Source organism: Macaca nemestrina, chromosome 7 (assembly GCF_043159975.1).
Source record: "Macaca nemestrina isolate mMacNem1 chromosome 7, mMacNem.hap1, whole genome shotgun sequence".
NCBI lineage: Eukaryota > Metazoa > Chordata > Mammalia > Primates > Cercopithecidae > Macaca > Macaca nemestrina.
Genome location: NC_092131.1, coordinates 82,364,863 through 82,380,616, shown reverse-complemented (window position 1 = coordinate 82,380,616; position 15,754 = coordinate 82,364,863). Strand labels below are relative to the sequence as shown.

General features: G+C 37.1%; 2 long non-coding RNA genes across 2 annotated transcripts in view; one reads left to right on the top strand and one right to left on the bottom strand.

Annotated features, from left to right (window-relative positions):
• The window catches only part of LOC105477890 (uncharacterized), a 197,432-nt gene that overhangs the window by 132,184 nt on the left and 49,494 nt on the right, over window positions 1–15,754 (top strand). The window lies entirely within an intron of this gene.
• The window catches only part of LOC139364326 (uncharacterized), a 317,275-nt gene continuing 305,351 nt past the window's right edge, over window positions 3,831–15,754 (bottom strand). The window contains exon 8 of the long non-coding RNA XR_011625979.1: window positions 3,831–5,854. This is a non-coding gene — a long non-coding RNA (uncharacterized lncRNA). The remainder of the gene's footprint in view (window positions 5,855–15,754) is intronic.

Sequence of the window (15,754 nt, the reverse complement as noted above, 5' to 3'; positions counted from 1 at the left end):
AATAGCCCGACCTCCTGAGCTTTTCCTGATTACCTGGATCTTACCTCCCAAAGGGAAAATGACTTCAAAGACTGAAGTTCTTGCCTGCATTTTTCAAAGATTCAGCCACTTGAAGCTACAGACTCTTCCAGCTTGTTTTCAACATGCACAATAATGCCAGAAAATGACACCGAGTTCTTCTAAGAGCCCAAGAGGACATGGAGCAGCACTCTAACGGCTGGTCTTTTCAGACGGATCTGCACAGTCCTCTGTGTTTTCTTAGCCACCAGAAAGAGGGAAGCTCTGGGTTTCACTGTTTTTTGTTTGTTTGTTTTCTTTTTTGCCTGTTTGTTTCCAATTCAATAGTTTAAAAGCAGAGCCTTAGCTTCCTAAGTCCATTTTGAAAGTCAAATGGATTAAAAAGAGTTTCAAAACAGTGCTAGCCCAAATCCGGTTGAAACTTTTAATTAGTCTGATGTTATTTTTAGACTCTCTCAAAGCTCCATAATTGAGCCCTTTGCAGTTGTACAAACAAATAGAAACCTTGTAAGATCTTGAAATTCATGATAGTTTACTAATGAAGTCAGCTTGGAAAACTCTTCATTGAATATTGTAATTTGATTGCCATCTTATTCTGATTGGACCCTGGTTTTGCATTTAAATGAGTATATATTATTTGAAATGCAAAACAGCATGTTATCTGGGGTATTTTGCAAGAACAGACAAGATTAAAAACCTCTAATGTTCCATTTTATAAAAACATTACAAAATGGAAGTGCAGAGCTGACTTTTAAAATTTATTAGTAACGGCTTACAATAATTGGACATTAATTAATCCTAAATTACAAGACATTTCTGTGGAAATGCGTATTACATCCTTTCCATCAGTATTCAGCAGATTCATTAGTATTATTTTTTGTTTGGAGCATTGAAGGCACTAACAACAGTTTCTTACTAAAGCAGTCATGGTTACAGAATTCACTGTTACGCATGTGAGTTGAACACAATACATTATCAATTACTGATTCTACAACTACTGACCTTGAGTATCCAATTTAAAAAAAAAAAAAAAGTGGCAGCAATAGCTAAGGCAAGCTGAATTTGTGAATTGGGGTCTGTATCGACTTGTTCCAAGCTTTGATTTTTATCAGCCTTTGTGGTAGATGGATTGGAAAGAATTTTCTGATTCTATAAACTTTTATTATTATTTCTCAACTGTGGTTTTTGTGTCTTACATAGAAAATTGTTTTCAATTGCATTACCCCAAAAAAGAAGATTCCATTTGAAAGAAGCATGGGGGCAGCTATCTCTCTATTTGATTGTTTGGCTTTCTGAAATTTCCATTACATCTATTTTCAGACACATATAGTAACCCACAATCTAATATGCTGGATTTTTCTTCCCTTTAGTATTTTGCTGACAAAAGACTGTCAGAACAGGACCTTAGCTTTATAAGTGTATTATCCAGGTCTTTGGAATCATTTTTAATCATTTAGGTATTATATCAAGTGAGTTATAATATGGGAATTAATAGTTTATGTGGAATTTGAACTGTGAGAAAAAGAGATTTCTTCACCTATTTCATATTTCTGTCCTCAAATAAAGGCAAAGTCTTAGTGTAATGGAGGAATTTGGCTCCCTAGGGGTCTCTAGTGATGGAAGAAGGTGGCAATGACAATGCTACAACAGAGGGAAGAGGGAGCAGAGAAACAGCATGGCTTTGCACTTGTCTTCCATTGCAGGCCTGTGCCATCCCAACTACCACATTAATTCAACCTGGAATTAAGTCCAGCCTGATGGACAGTTTTAAGAGTTTTATAAAATTGCTATGTCACATGTAAAATGCATGCAAGTACCATTGCTATGTAATCCATTTGGTGAATTCTATCAAAGTAATTTTGATTTCTGATATTCTAAGACTAGCAAGGGCTGCACTTAATCCTTCTCTCCGAACTCAGTATCCATAGATACATACAATTCTGATTTTTTTTTTTTAACTAGGAACAGTTAAATTTTCAGGACTAAAAGATTAAAATCAACTTTCCTGGCTGAAAGAAAGGATGCTTAAAATTTGAGAGCAAATCTTTATAAAGATTGGTCATTGTACTAAAATAAGGATCAAGTATTGGGTCTGGACTGATTCTGGCTTGAGGTTGGTGCTGTATAGGTCCTCATTTTATGGATCTTGTTCTATGCAAATGAGAGCTGTCAGCTTCCTGTATGACCCTGTATGCAGAAGCAACCTGATGGGTTGGGGTATTGGGGTACCAGTTAGTTGAATATCCTTTATCTGAAATTCTTAGGACCAGAAGTATTTCAGATTTCACATACATATATATTTTGATTTTGGAATGTTTGCACTTACATAATGACATATCTTGGAGATAGAACCCAAGTCTAAACAAGAATTTTATTTATGTTTCACATACATATATACACATAGCCTTAGGAGACAATGTTTTGTCTGCATTTTGACTGCGACTTATTACATGATGTCAGATGTGTAATTTTCCTCTTGTGGCATCATGCTGGTGCTCAAAACTTTTGGGTTTTACATTTTCTGATTAGGGAGGCCCACCCTGTATATCTCCTGAACTGGCCCTACAAAGTCTTTTCTACTTTCTTTTTTTTCAAATTGGAGCTACAGGAAACAGATTTTTTTTCTGTGTTGAAGGAAAGCAGATTATATGAACCTAGACTTCAAGTTGCCATGATTCAAGTATCGTCAAAAAAGTTAACCAAAGAGAACATAGTTGAAGTGAAAGAAAAGTATGGTCAGGGGATAAGAAATAATCAGTTGTTCTAGTTTTCCAAGAGCCACTGCTTCCCTTTCCCAAGTCTAATCATGCGTGCGAATACATCCCCTACTTTGACCTAAGCTTGTTTGAGCTGGATTTCTCTTGCTTGCTACATGAATGATCCCCTGTTACAAAAACTTTATTTTTCCTTTTTTTCCTCTTAGTAGGAAGGGAGTGAATTGGAGCTTTGGCATGATAAATATATTTTCTCTGAACTAAATCCCCACCTAGCTGTAGAAGCAGAAGATAAATATGCCCAAGCATCATCTCACCTATTATCTGTCAACTAGTGAATTACTTTTCTGATTTTTATAGCTTTAACCCCATTCCTGATTTTAATATCTGATTTGAAGTTTTCCAGAGTATACTTCTAGAACATCTTAGGCACCTGAAAAGCGACTGAGATGTTCAAATTGAATACTAGATGACAACATGGCAAGTTAAATGTGTCTCTTGTCCCCTGAAGTATACTTCAGGACTTAGGGACTGATTGCACAAGGGGTACAAAGAAGAAAGACGACACAAAATTGATTAGAAATCTGTGTGATTGAGAGTGGGATAAGGAGGAGCCACAAATGGGAGGTAGGTAAGTAGTATTTGAAAAGGTAATAGAACAAAAATGTGACAGTGTCAAAAAAGTTACTGTTACAAAGAATGTAAAATAAGAGTGATAAATAGCACTGAAAATGCAAGGGTTTAGGAGGAAGAGAATTTAGAAACAGCTTGGACTTGCCAATTTTGAGCTCACAGTTAGCCTTTGAAAGAGCTGCTGTAGATAAAAGAAGTGAATAAAAGTAAGACAATAACAAACAATAGAACTGGAGAGGAAAGGAGAGAGAGGGAGGATGAGTGTAAGAGAGAAGAAGAGGGATTCAGAAAAAAGTCCCAGGGATTATGGGATGGGAAGGAACAAATGAACAAATTGATCAATTAGATAACAAAGATGCACAAATAAAAACAGAAATAACAATGCAATGATATTTTAAAAAGGGAAGTAGGAAATTAAGGGAGCTAAAATGAGGTTATTTAAATTTCATAGGTGGATTAGGTCATCTAATAAGACTGAAGAGTGTGGGATGTTGGGAAACTGAAGATTCTAGAGCATTTGGGGGATATGTACTATGATAGAATTGAGTGACTAGAAGTATTATACTATATGTCTGTGAAATATCAGTTACCATTTTATAGAGTGTATTTGCTTTAGAACACATAAACATATCTTAAAAACTTCTAGTTACAGAGCTACTTCTGGTCACCCTTGATAGTCTGGTAACTTGGCAAAGAGAGACGAAAGAAAATGAAATGCAAGAATTCACTAAGATGGCTGATGATGGGGTTTGAATTTGGTAGTGAAGTAAATAAACTCAGAAATAAACTGATATTCTGGAATGAGAGGAAGGGCTTGACATACTGGAGGCTATCAATCATTTAAGTAGCTATAAATAGCTTCTACAGTGTAGAGTCGCATGCTTAGGAATTAGGGGAGCAATAATGCATAAGATGTGCTCTTTGCGTGCAGTCACAATTTGGTGAAGGGCGCAGCCACCCAAAAAAGCAGAGAGATTCAGTAGCAGTGAGGAACTGGGAAGACAAAAAAGAAGAGAGGATATGGTGGTAATAGAGAAGAAGATTACAGTCAGATGTCTGGAAAAGAGTAGCAGAAGTGGTAAGCAGATTTTTAGGTCTTTCTTGTAATTGCATACTTAGTATTTTGTAACCAGTATATGTACCAAAACAAGAGTTGGGGCACAGGGGTGGAAAGAGGAGTGACTTTGCTTGAGAAACCAATGCTATCTTTTTAGTGTTGTTGTTGTGACTGCCAAGAAATTGGCTCCAAGTCATTTTTGGCATTCTTATTCCTTCTACTCTAAACTGAATTATGATTCAATGTCAAGTCCTGAATCCATAAATCTGGCCTGACATTTCATGTGCTTCTAATAGATGGTGCTGGAAAAGCATTTTCTGACCTACGCTCCATGAAGGAAATGAGGAAAATGCAGAAAAGGTTTCAGGCTAGTCTGTAAAGCTATTTGAGGCCTAGTCCAGAAGTCTTCCTCAATTCATCTCAGTAAGTGATCTAAAGAGCCATCACTTCTTTGTGATACACAAAGGTCTAAGTCCACATTAGAAGTTCATAATACATGAAGTAACATTACTGTGCCTATAGAATGTCATCTGGAATTATTGGAAAGTAAATAGTTAAACCGGTTATATGACATCATAGAGCCAGTGTTCTTCCCCACCGTTTGCGGTACCATTTGAAGTACTCCATTTGATTTTCAGAAAGTTAAATTTAGGCCCATCAGCTTGGATGTGGACAAAGTTTAAAGGCAATCTAGAGTTACAAACTCAAATACCTATGAATGTCTAACAACTAGTAGAAATGAGTGAGTCTGGCCAAGTGTGAGAATGCAAGAGCAGAAGCTGAATGTTGAATACTGCCAGCATCTGAGTCCCACTGATGTCAGGGAGGTTGGGAACTGCAGCAAGCTGGACGCAGTCCTGGGGCAGCTGCCGCTCAGTATTAGCCTATTGTTGTGACAGGGAATGCCAATCTGGTGTTGCCAGATCTTCCCATTTTTGTTCTAGAGTGGCCAGAAAACTGGATTTTTGTATGAAAAGTATGGATTTTAAACATTAAGCCTTTAAGTGGACAGTCTGTGTTCCCTGTTTTAGAATTCACTTCTCAAATGGGTGTTTGGATACTGCACAGGCACAGCCTAAAGCACTCATGTGCACAGTCAGGTTACCTTAAACCAGTCTTGGACAAGCAGCATGGAAGAACAATCAGACATAAAGGATGGTTGCTTTTTTAAAATGTTGTTTATTAGTCTCTTCTACTTAAGAAAATGTCTCAGTGTTTGGTATAAAGCCTCTTGAGATGCATAGATAAATTATAGGAAGGCTCAGCTCCAAACATGTAACAAAGACAGGTAATTTCTGTATTCATAAGCCTTCTAGAATCAGCACCTCTCTGGTATTGTTTTCTCCTGTTGCCTTGGTTTCCATTCTGAGAATTAGCAGCATTCAACACGTCCCTCCTTTTCATCTTCAAAGAGGAGGGGAATCACACTCCTCTGCAAGAGAAGAAGAGCTTGTATAATGCACTACAAAATTCAGTCCACCCCTTGGCCTCCAGGAGAAGATTAAAAATGTTGACTCCTTAAGCTTGACCACCCTTCAGGCTTTTCTAGTTCAGTCTCCTTATATATTAGATAAACAGAATTGAGGGGTGAGACATTTTATTACATAGATTATTGGATGTCAATGCCCAGACTCATATGTAATCAAGTTAATAATGCCAAGGCTTCTGAAATCATATGCTCCTAGACAGAGTTGCATTTGGACTAGGACTCAAGTCTTCTGACTGGTTCTCTTTCTATTGTATTGGTAGAATGCCCAGATGAGGCTGCTCAGTCTAGCCTAAGCATTGGATGCAGTAAGTTGAAAACAACAGGACAACCAAACTCAAAAAGAGTTAAAAAATAAAAGGGGCTTATTGACTTCCCAATCTAAAATGACCAGAGGTAGGATGGGCTTCAGGAAGGATTTAGTCAAGTCCTAGCTCCATTTCCTCTACCACCATCATAACCAAGACTTAAATTGTGTTTATATGGGACAGGTGCTATTCTAAGCACACCCTCATGAGGTAGATATAATTAACTGCATTTTCATACATAAGGAAACTGAGACACTGGGTTTAAATACCTGTCCCAGGTTTGCATTTTAGAGTCAGGATACACATTCAGACTGCTGACTCCAGAGCCCTTGCTCTTAACCTCTGTACAGATTCTGATTAAATGGACTAGGAAATGGCTTAGGGATCTGTGACTAAAAAATACTTCCCAAAGATTGCAATGCACATCCAGACTTAAAAAACAAATCTGCTACACAGTTGGCTAAGGGTACCATCCATATTTAAAAAAAAAAAAAAAAAAAGGCAATCCTGAGGAGGTTCACTGCACAGAACACTATGGTAGAATTTAGTCCCAAATTCTTCTCTGCAATGCTTACATCCCAATGGAGAAGAGAAGTAAACACTATCTACTGATGAAAGAAAATTCTGGATGGAACTGCTGAGCACTACTGAACACAAAAGCCTGCCACTGCAGGACCCCTTAGACTGAAGAACCCAATATTACAGTCACAGTATGTCTTCAGGGTGTTTATTACCTAGGTATTATAATTCTTGTGTGATGGCAGTCAGAGACTGATTATAATCAGGGGAGAGAGAAGAACTTCCTGGGGACACAGTACTTCACTATAGATTCCCTGCCTCTAATTCTCAATACAGAAATCTTTGCAAGAGTAGTTTCATGGGTGTCAATGACAACAATTAAGCTTGAAGAGCATGGGAAGACATTTTAATCAGAAGCTAATTAAGAACAATGGTGGCATATGTATCATTGATTGTATCTCAAGTACTCTGACTGATCTGGAAGATTATTCCATTAATATATGGATGTAAACAGACACCAACATTTTCTCAGGATGAGGCAATTTCACTTTGAAGGTTCCACCTCCAAATCTGGCATTTATTTATTAGATGACAAATAAAAATGAGCAACATTTACCTACCTAGGGAAGACATTTGGTGATGGTTTCTTGTCTTTGGGTAGGACAAGCATCAAGTGTAAGAAATAAGGTGATAGGAGTCAATAAACAAGAATGTTTTTCACATTTGACTATTAATTGTTGCTCCATTATAAAATGAGACTAAAAATGTGTCTGGTCCTAAACAAAAGGGCATAGATGTTATTAGTAATAGCAATATCTAAGAGAATATCTTGAGCTCTTCATGCAAAAAAAAAAAAAAAAACCTCAAAAAAAGCCCACAAAGTATCAAGCAAAGCATTACGTGTAGTTTTCACTTTCAGACATTATGTGGCACATTACAAATACAATGTGTTTTCGGGTAAAGGAAATTCTTCTCCTAGCTTCCTTATCTACTCTCCACTTAAATCAACATCAGTCCATTGCTACCCCACTTACCAACACTGTTGGGTGCTGTTTTTTGTATAAATAAGGTTGAAATCATTTTAGTTCATATTCTTGACTCTTGCTTGCTGATTAATAAGGCTTGCTTTGTGGCCTCACTATCCGTGGCCATGCCCCACAAAGGAACCCCCCAGGGAATTTTGCTCCAATTTATCCTGTTGGTAACAGCAGAGAGATCCTCATCACTTAAGGAGTGAACTTTCCATATGGAGAACTCTATCGTATGATTTTAGACCAGCTTCCCAGCATTTTCTTCCAGTTCCTTCCCAAGTGAGCACTGAAGTATGTGTCAGGCAATCTGGGTTGTAATCTTAGCTATGCCAGTATCTCCCACTATAAGCTATTTAAATTCTTCTGAGCTTCAGTTGTCTTTCTTCACAAAAAGAAATATAAATGAGATGATCTCTTAGTGTTTTCCAAAGTTGAAGTTGTTTGGATACTATCTATCTTTCCTTCTGGCTTGTCTCTCTCTCCTTTATTCCGTGACTGTCATACTCATTTGGTTTCCATGTCTTGCCAACTTGTTTTTGCCTGAATAGTAACTTCTTCTCTCATGTTCCTTGACTTAATAGTCTAACCATCTTTTATAGTTCTTCTCCAATCCCAGTTCTTTTAAATACCCTTCCCATTGTGTGTGTGTGTGTCAAGAGAAGATACTTTTGGCCCATGTATCAGGGATGTAAAAATGACCAAGACATACTTGGCTCTGTCTTTCATGAAGCTACAGACTAATTTAATAGCTAACATTTTTTTGAGATATAGTATCTTCACTTTTTAATTGAGAAAACTGAGGCCCAGAGAAGTTGAATAAATTTCCTAAGGTCCCAGAGCTAACAAGTAGCAGAATCCAAGTCTAGTACATTACAACCACTTTTCTTAACTGTCATGCTACGTAGCCAGCACACCATGAAAAAGATGTTAGCAAAGTGCTGATACTTCTGATTCCTGTGACATGACCAACATTGGCCCCTAAGCTGTTTCATTCTGAGTCTGGCAGTCACATAATCACTGGCAACACAGTTTTCCAGGCATCTATTTCCAGTTGATACGAGTGGCACTTGAGGTAAAACTTTTGGTATTTGTTATCTTAGCTGATGTTTTTTTTTCCCCAGAACATCAAGTCATTTATTAAACAATTCAATGGTATTTAATCATATATTTCATTTTATTTTTGTTTATTTCTATTATACATCATCAACTATTTTTAGCTCCCACATGGACAAGGACACTTTCTTTAATAGATTATGTTTTGTCTAACCTTATTGACATGGGTTGTGCATTAGTCTGTTCTTATGTTGCTAATAATGACATACTCAAGACTGATTTATAAAGGAAAAAGATTTAGTTGACTCACAGTTCCACATGGCTAGGGAGGCCTCACAATCATGGCTGAAGGCAAATGAGGAGCAAAGTCATATCTTACATGGCAGCTGGCAAGAGAGTTTGTTTAGAGAACTCTGCTTTATAAAACCATCAGATCTCATAGAGACTTACTTTCATGAGAACAGCACAGGACCCACCCCCATGATTCAATTACCTCCCACTGGATCCCTCCCATGACACATGGAAATTAGGGGGTTTACAATTAAAGATGAGATTTGGGTGGGGACACAGCCAAATCATATCATGTTGTGAGGGCACAATTAGCAGTCTGCAGGAAGGCACAGTGAGGAGGAATAATTGAATGAGTGAATCAATGGATGCATTTGTGCTGCTTTCATGGTGTTAATAAGTAATACCCAAAGGAAAGTTTTCTGCATGTGACCCAAGTCTCTAACTTCTGAGTTGGACAATCATATTTTTTCCAGTTCTCCGAGCATTATAGATGTGTAGAAGGATATCTTTTTAGGATTTATTGAGGAATGAGAAAGAAGACTTTGTGTTCTACCCAGTTGAATGTCAAACAACAAAAGAAAACTAATGCGTGTCATTAAACAACTCTAGAAAAGTCTACAAGGATATAGGGAGAAAATCTTTCACACCATTTCCTCCCCTACATGAGACTGATTTAAGCTCCATTTTCTGACGCTCCCATGCTCCCCAGTGAATAATGAGCATCTACATTGCCTTATTTATCTTGGTGCCCCCAGCATCCAGGAGTATATGACACTTCAGTAAATATTTGTTGCATGAATGACTATATATTGCTGTAACTTCAGGGGCTTTGGCTGTGGGCTGGGGTAGGAGTTTTCTCACCACTTGATCACTAATGCTGTGGATTTCTTAATAACTTTTAAATAAAAGTGTTTTTCTTTTCACAGTGAAAGACGAAAGATAAAAAGGTTTCGGACAAGGGCAACATTTTGTGAGGACACAATTACACAAACATATAAATGACTCGAACTCTTGCTAGAAATACAAATATGAAAAAGGAAAAAAATAATATTGGAGTCATTTAAAATATAGAATGAGGTACTCTGGAAGTAGGGATATTTACTGAATTAGTAGGGTGGAGACCCTGAAGATTATAAGAATAGCTAACCCTAACCCTAACCCTAACCCTAAGCCATATTTCATGGATTAACTCTCCATATCCTTATGGGTTAAGGAATTGTATAATTCCCACTTTATAGACAATGAGCTTGGAGCATGAAAGATTGAGCAATACATCCCAAATCACAAAGCCAGAAAGTCTTCAAGTAGAGTTTCAAATCCAGATTACCTGCCTCCAGCCCATGCCCTTCACCACTGTGCTGTCCTCCTGTAGAAGATGAGCTTTTCCTGCTTAATTCTGCCTAAAGCCAGCCCTAAAATAGTTTCATCTGATAAATCCAAGGTTTCTATTTCTAATAGAATATGAAGAAATGCTCTGCTTTACAGTTATTCTTTTACTATTGTTCCTAATTATTCTGTTTATGTTTACTTGGAATGCCTGGGGGATTCAATAAAGATATTCAAATACATGTGCACAATCCTGAAGAAATCAATAGATGGAATGAAAATGAAGTGAGATGTAAGCAGGCTTTCTATATTGAAATCATATTGTTCACTGGAGACTGTGCCATTCTGCTTCTTCGGGAAAACAAGCAGCCTTGTGCTTCTGTGTGTTAGGAAAGCCGAAGTCCTGGTCTAGAAAGCTGTTCTAATCAACCAGTAGCTGCAAGCTATATTACTGAACTTTATGTTACAAGCAATGGTGGGTGCCTTGTGACACACCATAGTTTTCATCTGATGATCTCAATCTGCTTAGAGTATAATAGTTTCCCTCAACCTTTACCATCTTAAGCGCCACTAAGAGATTGAATCATCACAGGGAGGCCAAATAGAATGCATGCAATAGATTGTACAATGGGATGGTTGTTTCTGTTATATAATGTAACAGTCATGCCAAATAAAAAACGCTTGGTGTTGCTCTAAGAAGCATATTTATGCCAGAGCCCCCACATGGGCTAAGGTCACTGCAGGATAAGCAAAGCAGGCAGCTGTCTATGGGATCCGTCTGTGGAATATGATTTTAGGTATTTTTCTCCCTTCCCCAAGAGCTCTTTCCCCTTAATATTTATGCAATTATTCTGTCAACAAGAACTCATTGAGTACCTGTTATGGACCAGACATTTATATTAGAGTTGCAGAGTTGTACTTGAGCTAGTTTTAAATAGTAATAAGGTTTGATGAAAGCTATATTAGGAGGTGCAGACTGTCCCAGGATCCCAGGATATCGTACAAGGCCTTTGCTTTTAGATGCAGCTAGCTTTGTCTTCTTTGCCTCCTCCCAATTCAACCTAGTTCTAGCCACATTGGAATTCTGAATTCTGGAGGTACCATAAAAAGCTACAGTTTTCACATTACCGTGATTTCTACAAGCCTCTTCCTTTACTTGAAATGATAGCCCCCATCTTTTCTGTTTGATGAACTCTTATCCAACAATACAGATTTAGTTGACATTGGATACAATCTCATTTTGATTTAGTTGAAATGCAGTCTCCTTTTTGAAACACTCTCTGATTTTTCCTTTTTCTCCTTCCTCTCTGTCAACTTGCCTTTTTTAAAACTCCAAAGCATTTTGTTTTTTTTCTATAGCATTTATTATTATATGACACGAGATATAACCCTGTAGACAATCTTTTATTTTCATTGGTTCATAAACTCTTTAGAGCAGAGATCATATATTTCTTCATCTCCAGCATTTATTGTAGAAAATTGCATACTATTCAATAAATGCTTTGTAATTAACATAGTGAATAAATCGAAAAATAAATACTGCTGGCTTAGGCGCTATTGTGAAATTTACATATTTCATAACATTTAATTTTTAGAATTCTGCAAGATAAATATTATCCTCACCATTTTACAAATGAGGAAACAAAAATGTTGACAGGCTAAATGAGTTGCTCAAAGTCACACAGCTTGGAAATGGTGAATTCGTCTGTTTTCCATGTTCATCTTCTATTTTACTATACTGCAGAGAATAAATGAGAACGGTGGTGTAATTATATAAAGGGTCCTTTCATTCTTGCTACTCAGAATGTACTGGACAGATCAGCAGCATTGAAATTACATGGAAGCTTGTGAAAATGCAGAATCTTAGGCCCTACTTTACATCTATTGAATAAGAATTTTCATTTCTAATGTGACTTTCAGATTATTCTTATTAACATTACAGATTAAGAAGTATCTATTAACTTCAGTTTTTCTTAGAATTATCTTGTGTCCTAGCCTTTATAAGACTTCCTAGTCTCTACAGCTCATCTCAGATACACAGAAAATTGATGCTAATTATTACATCCATCCAATAAGCAGAAGGAAGCCCACGGTTATCAGTGAGGGGTATGTCCTGGATCCTGGAAGACTAGTAAGACCTTACCTAACTTTCTAGTATCCTTCCTTCCTTGTTTTCCGTTCATCTCCCTTAATCATCCTTTGAGAGAAGAGGGCTAAGTAATGCAAAAAACAAAACATCTTTAACTTACTCACAAATGTGCAAATACTCCAAGTGCTTCTCATTAGGATTATTTGATTATGAGGAATAAAGTATTACTTAAGCTAGCTAAAGAAAAGCCAGTTTAAGAATACATATGGAGGCCGGGCGCGGTGGCTCAAGCCTGTAATCCCAGCACTTTGGGAGGCCGAGACGGGCGGATCACGAGATCAGGAGATCGAGACCATCCTGGCTAAGACGGTGAAACCCCGTCTCTACTAAAAATACAAAAAACTAGCCGGGCGAGGTGGCGGGCGCCTGTAGTCCCAGCTACTCGGGAGGCTGAGGCAGGAGAATGGTCTAAACCCGGGAGGCGGAGCTTGCAGTGAGCTGAGATCCGGCCACTGCACCCCAGCCTGGGTGACAGAGCAAGACTCTGTCTCAAAAAAAAAAAAAAAAAAAAAAAAAAAAAAAAAAAAAAAAAAAATACATATGGAGTGGTTTCGGTAGTGGGCTTTCGTAGACATCTAAGTAGATGATCAGTAATAGGACAGGCCCTCAAGGAAATGGAGCTAAACTCAAGGTCATTTAAGGATTTTAGGAGTTTTAGGGTCTTCTCTTAGTGATTTACCATCAATAGATTTCAACTATCCCATCTCTGTCCTCACCACCATCACCATTGTGTGCTCCTCTGTCATTTCCTCTTCTCACCATAATTTCTTTTTCTTTTCATTCAGGTTCTAAAGATTGACACTACAAGTGGCTAATATATATTTTGTGAGGCCACATGGATCCTAGATCACTGGGTAGTATATGAGTTGTGAAAAAACTTCTGTGGTCAAATTGCTATTTCGTTTCATACTCATGGTTTGAGGTATAACATCATTTCTTTTATAAATATCCTTTTAGTTTCCCAAGAGACTTGAGAAGACTGGTTTCCTTTAAAAGGGTTACATATAGATCACATTGTGAAACATGTCTGGGGTAGAAAGGAATGGAATAAGTTAACTTTTTCATTAAGTTATAGGTCAGTGTTGAAGAACTAGTTAGCTGATTATATACTTTGTAGATGTGACTAATTATTAAAATTCTGCAAGATATGGTGTTACATTAGGAGACAAAACATAGGTTACATTGTCTCATTGGTTCAATTTTTTAATTGGGTATTTATTGAGTACCTACTACTAGTCAGATATTCTGTAATCTGAAATTATAGGGATGCAAAAAACATAGTTGAGTCCTTCAGGGGTGTTATAATTTCATGGTTACAGCTATACAAGGAAAATTTTCCAAAATTAATGTCAACTAAAAACATAGGTGCATAGCTCATGAGCCTAAGATGTGGCTTTTGTTTATGTGTATCACTCTTCTTGTTCAATTTTATTCAAAATTTTGTGTAGTGAAGTTAACATTAATTTGCTGCTAAGATAATTGTCTTCACTGATCCAAGCAATATGGAAAGAGGCAAGTATGAGTAACTCTAGCTTATGCCTGAAAAACATTTTAAAAATATTGAAAGACTAAGAGTTAAATACACAATTGCTTGGTGGTTATTTTAGGGGCTGTCATAAATGTTAGGTCTAGGGTATTGCCTTATCCTTGGATAAGGAGGGCACATAATATAAAAATAATAGTGCTCTGTTCTGTCAGCTCTTTGGAAGTATCTATTCTAAGAACTGTTTGGAGTACAGTTTATTTGTAATGAATATTAGTCCATTTTATTCCAATATACAAAGTCAAGACAACTTTGTAACTCAGTTATAATTGAGGGAGACACGATATGAGTCCTTGTATGAGTATGCATCATGTATGAGCCCAATATTTACCCTGCCCAAAGTACTAGGTTTCAAAGATTATCGCAATCCTATGGTGATTTCCTATTTCCAGGAAGGATGAGTTAGCTAAGACAGTTCTATTTATTCAAAGTCTATTTTCTAGCATGGCTAGAGCTTGGTGACGATTGAGCTATAGAGAATATTAAATATTGCTAGACCAATTGTACCATAATAACAGAATATTATGCTGCTACATATTTTCAGGGAAAGTATTAAAAGCACTCCAAGAAAAGAACGATTAGAACTGTGTGGTAGGTGAAAAGAAATGTCTAGTAAAACCTTTTCTGGGATTCTCCTAGATGTCTTCTATGTTAGAGGAGAATTGAGCATATACTAAGTGTATAGGAATGGGTTGTTCTTATTTTTGCTTTCTCTTCCATCCAGTTGATTAGGAGCAATTACCAGCACAGAATATTCTCCACAGAGCTCCAGAAAGAACGTAAGGAAAGTATTAGAGTCAGCTCTTGACTTATTTTTCCCAACATTAGAATCATTATTTTTCTTCTTTTCTTTTTTCTCTCTGGTAGGTGGCTTTGTAAGGAAGAATCTTGGGGCCTTGTGGCACCTCAGCAGTGATGAGAAATTCATGTACTCAGTGACTGGTTTTTAGTTTATTCTTTCTTTCAAAGAAAACGTATGCACTATTTCTGCTCATCTATCACCAGTAGCTGGAATATTTGAGTCAAATTTGCCCAACATGCTTACTGCTTTCTTGGTCCAATGTAAATGGCGGTTCATTCTGGCATATGGGCCCAGACAATGAAAGCTTCTTTGGGAATTAGCCTTAAGAACACTAATTTAGATCTCATGAAGAAACAGGAACGAAAGCCACTGGTATACAATAAATATTTTGTTTGGTTTGTTTTCATTAGTTAGGTTAATTTAAATGCATATTCCTCATTCCTATCTGGTTTTATGTTATCTACATATTATATGTCATAAAGTATAGAAACAATTAACAAACAGTAAACTTCCAAATTGGTCACACTAGCAGTGAATATGCAGAGGAGTGCCAAGAAGCAGGGATGGAAGATTTTTGCCATTGTCCAAAATCCCCTTCAGGCTATCCATTATTATTCCTGAATAGGTATACAATCATACACTCTAAGTAAAAATCATATGATTGCAATTCCTTAGGTATCTCCCAATCAAATTGCTACCCATAATCTTTTCCAAAATAGCAAGTTTGGAAAAGGAACTGTTGCTGTTTCATCGACAGTGTTAGCTAGGACTTTATTAAGTATCAAAAATATATTTCTGGTATTCTGCTTTCCTTTTCAGGACAA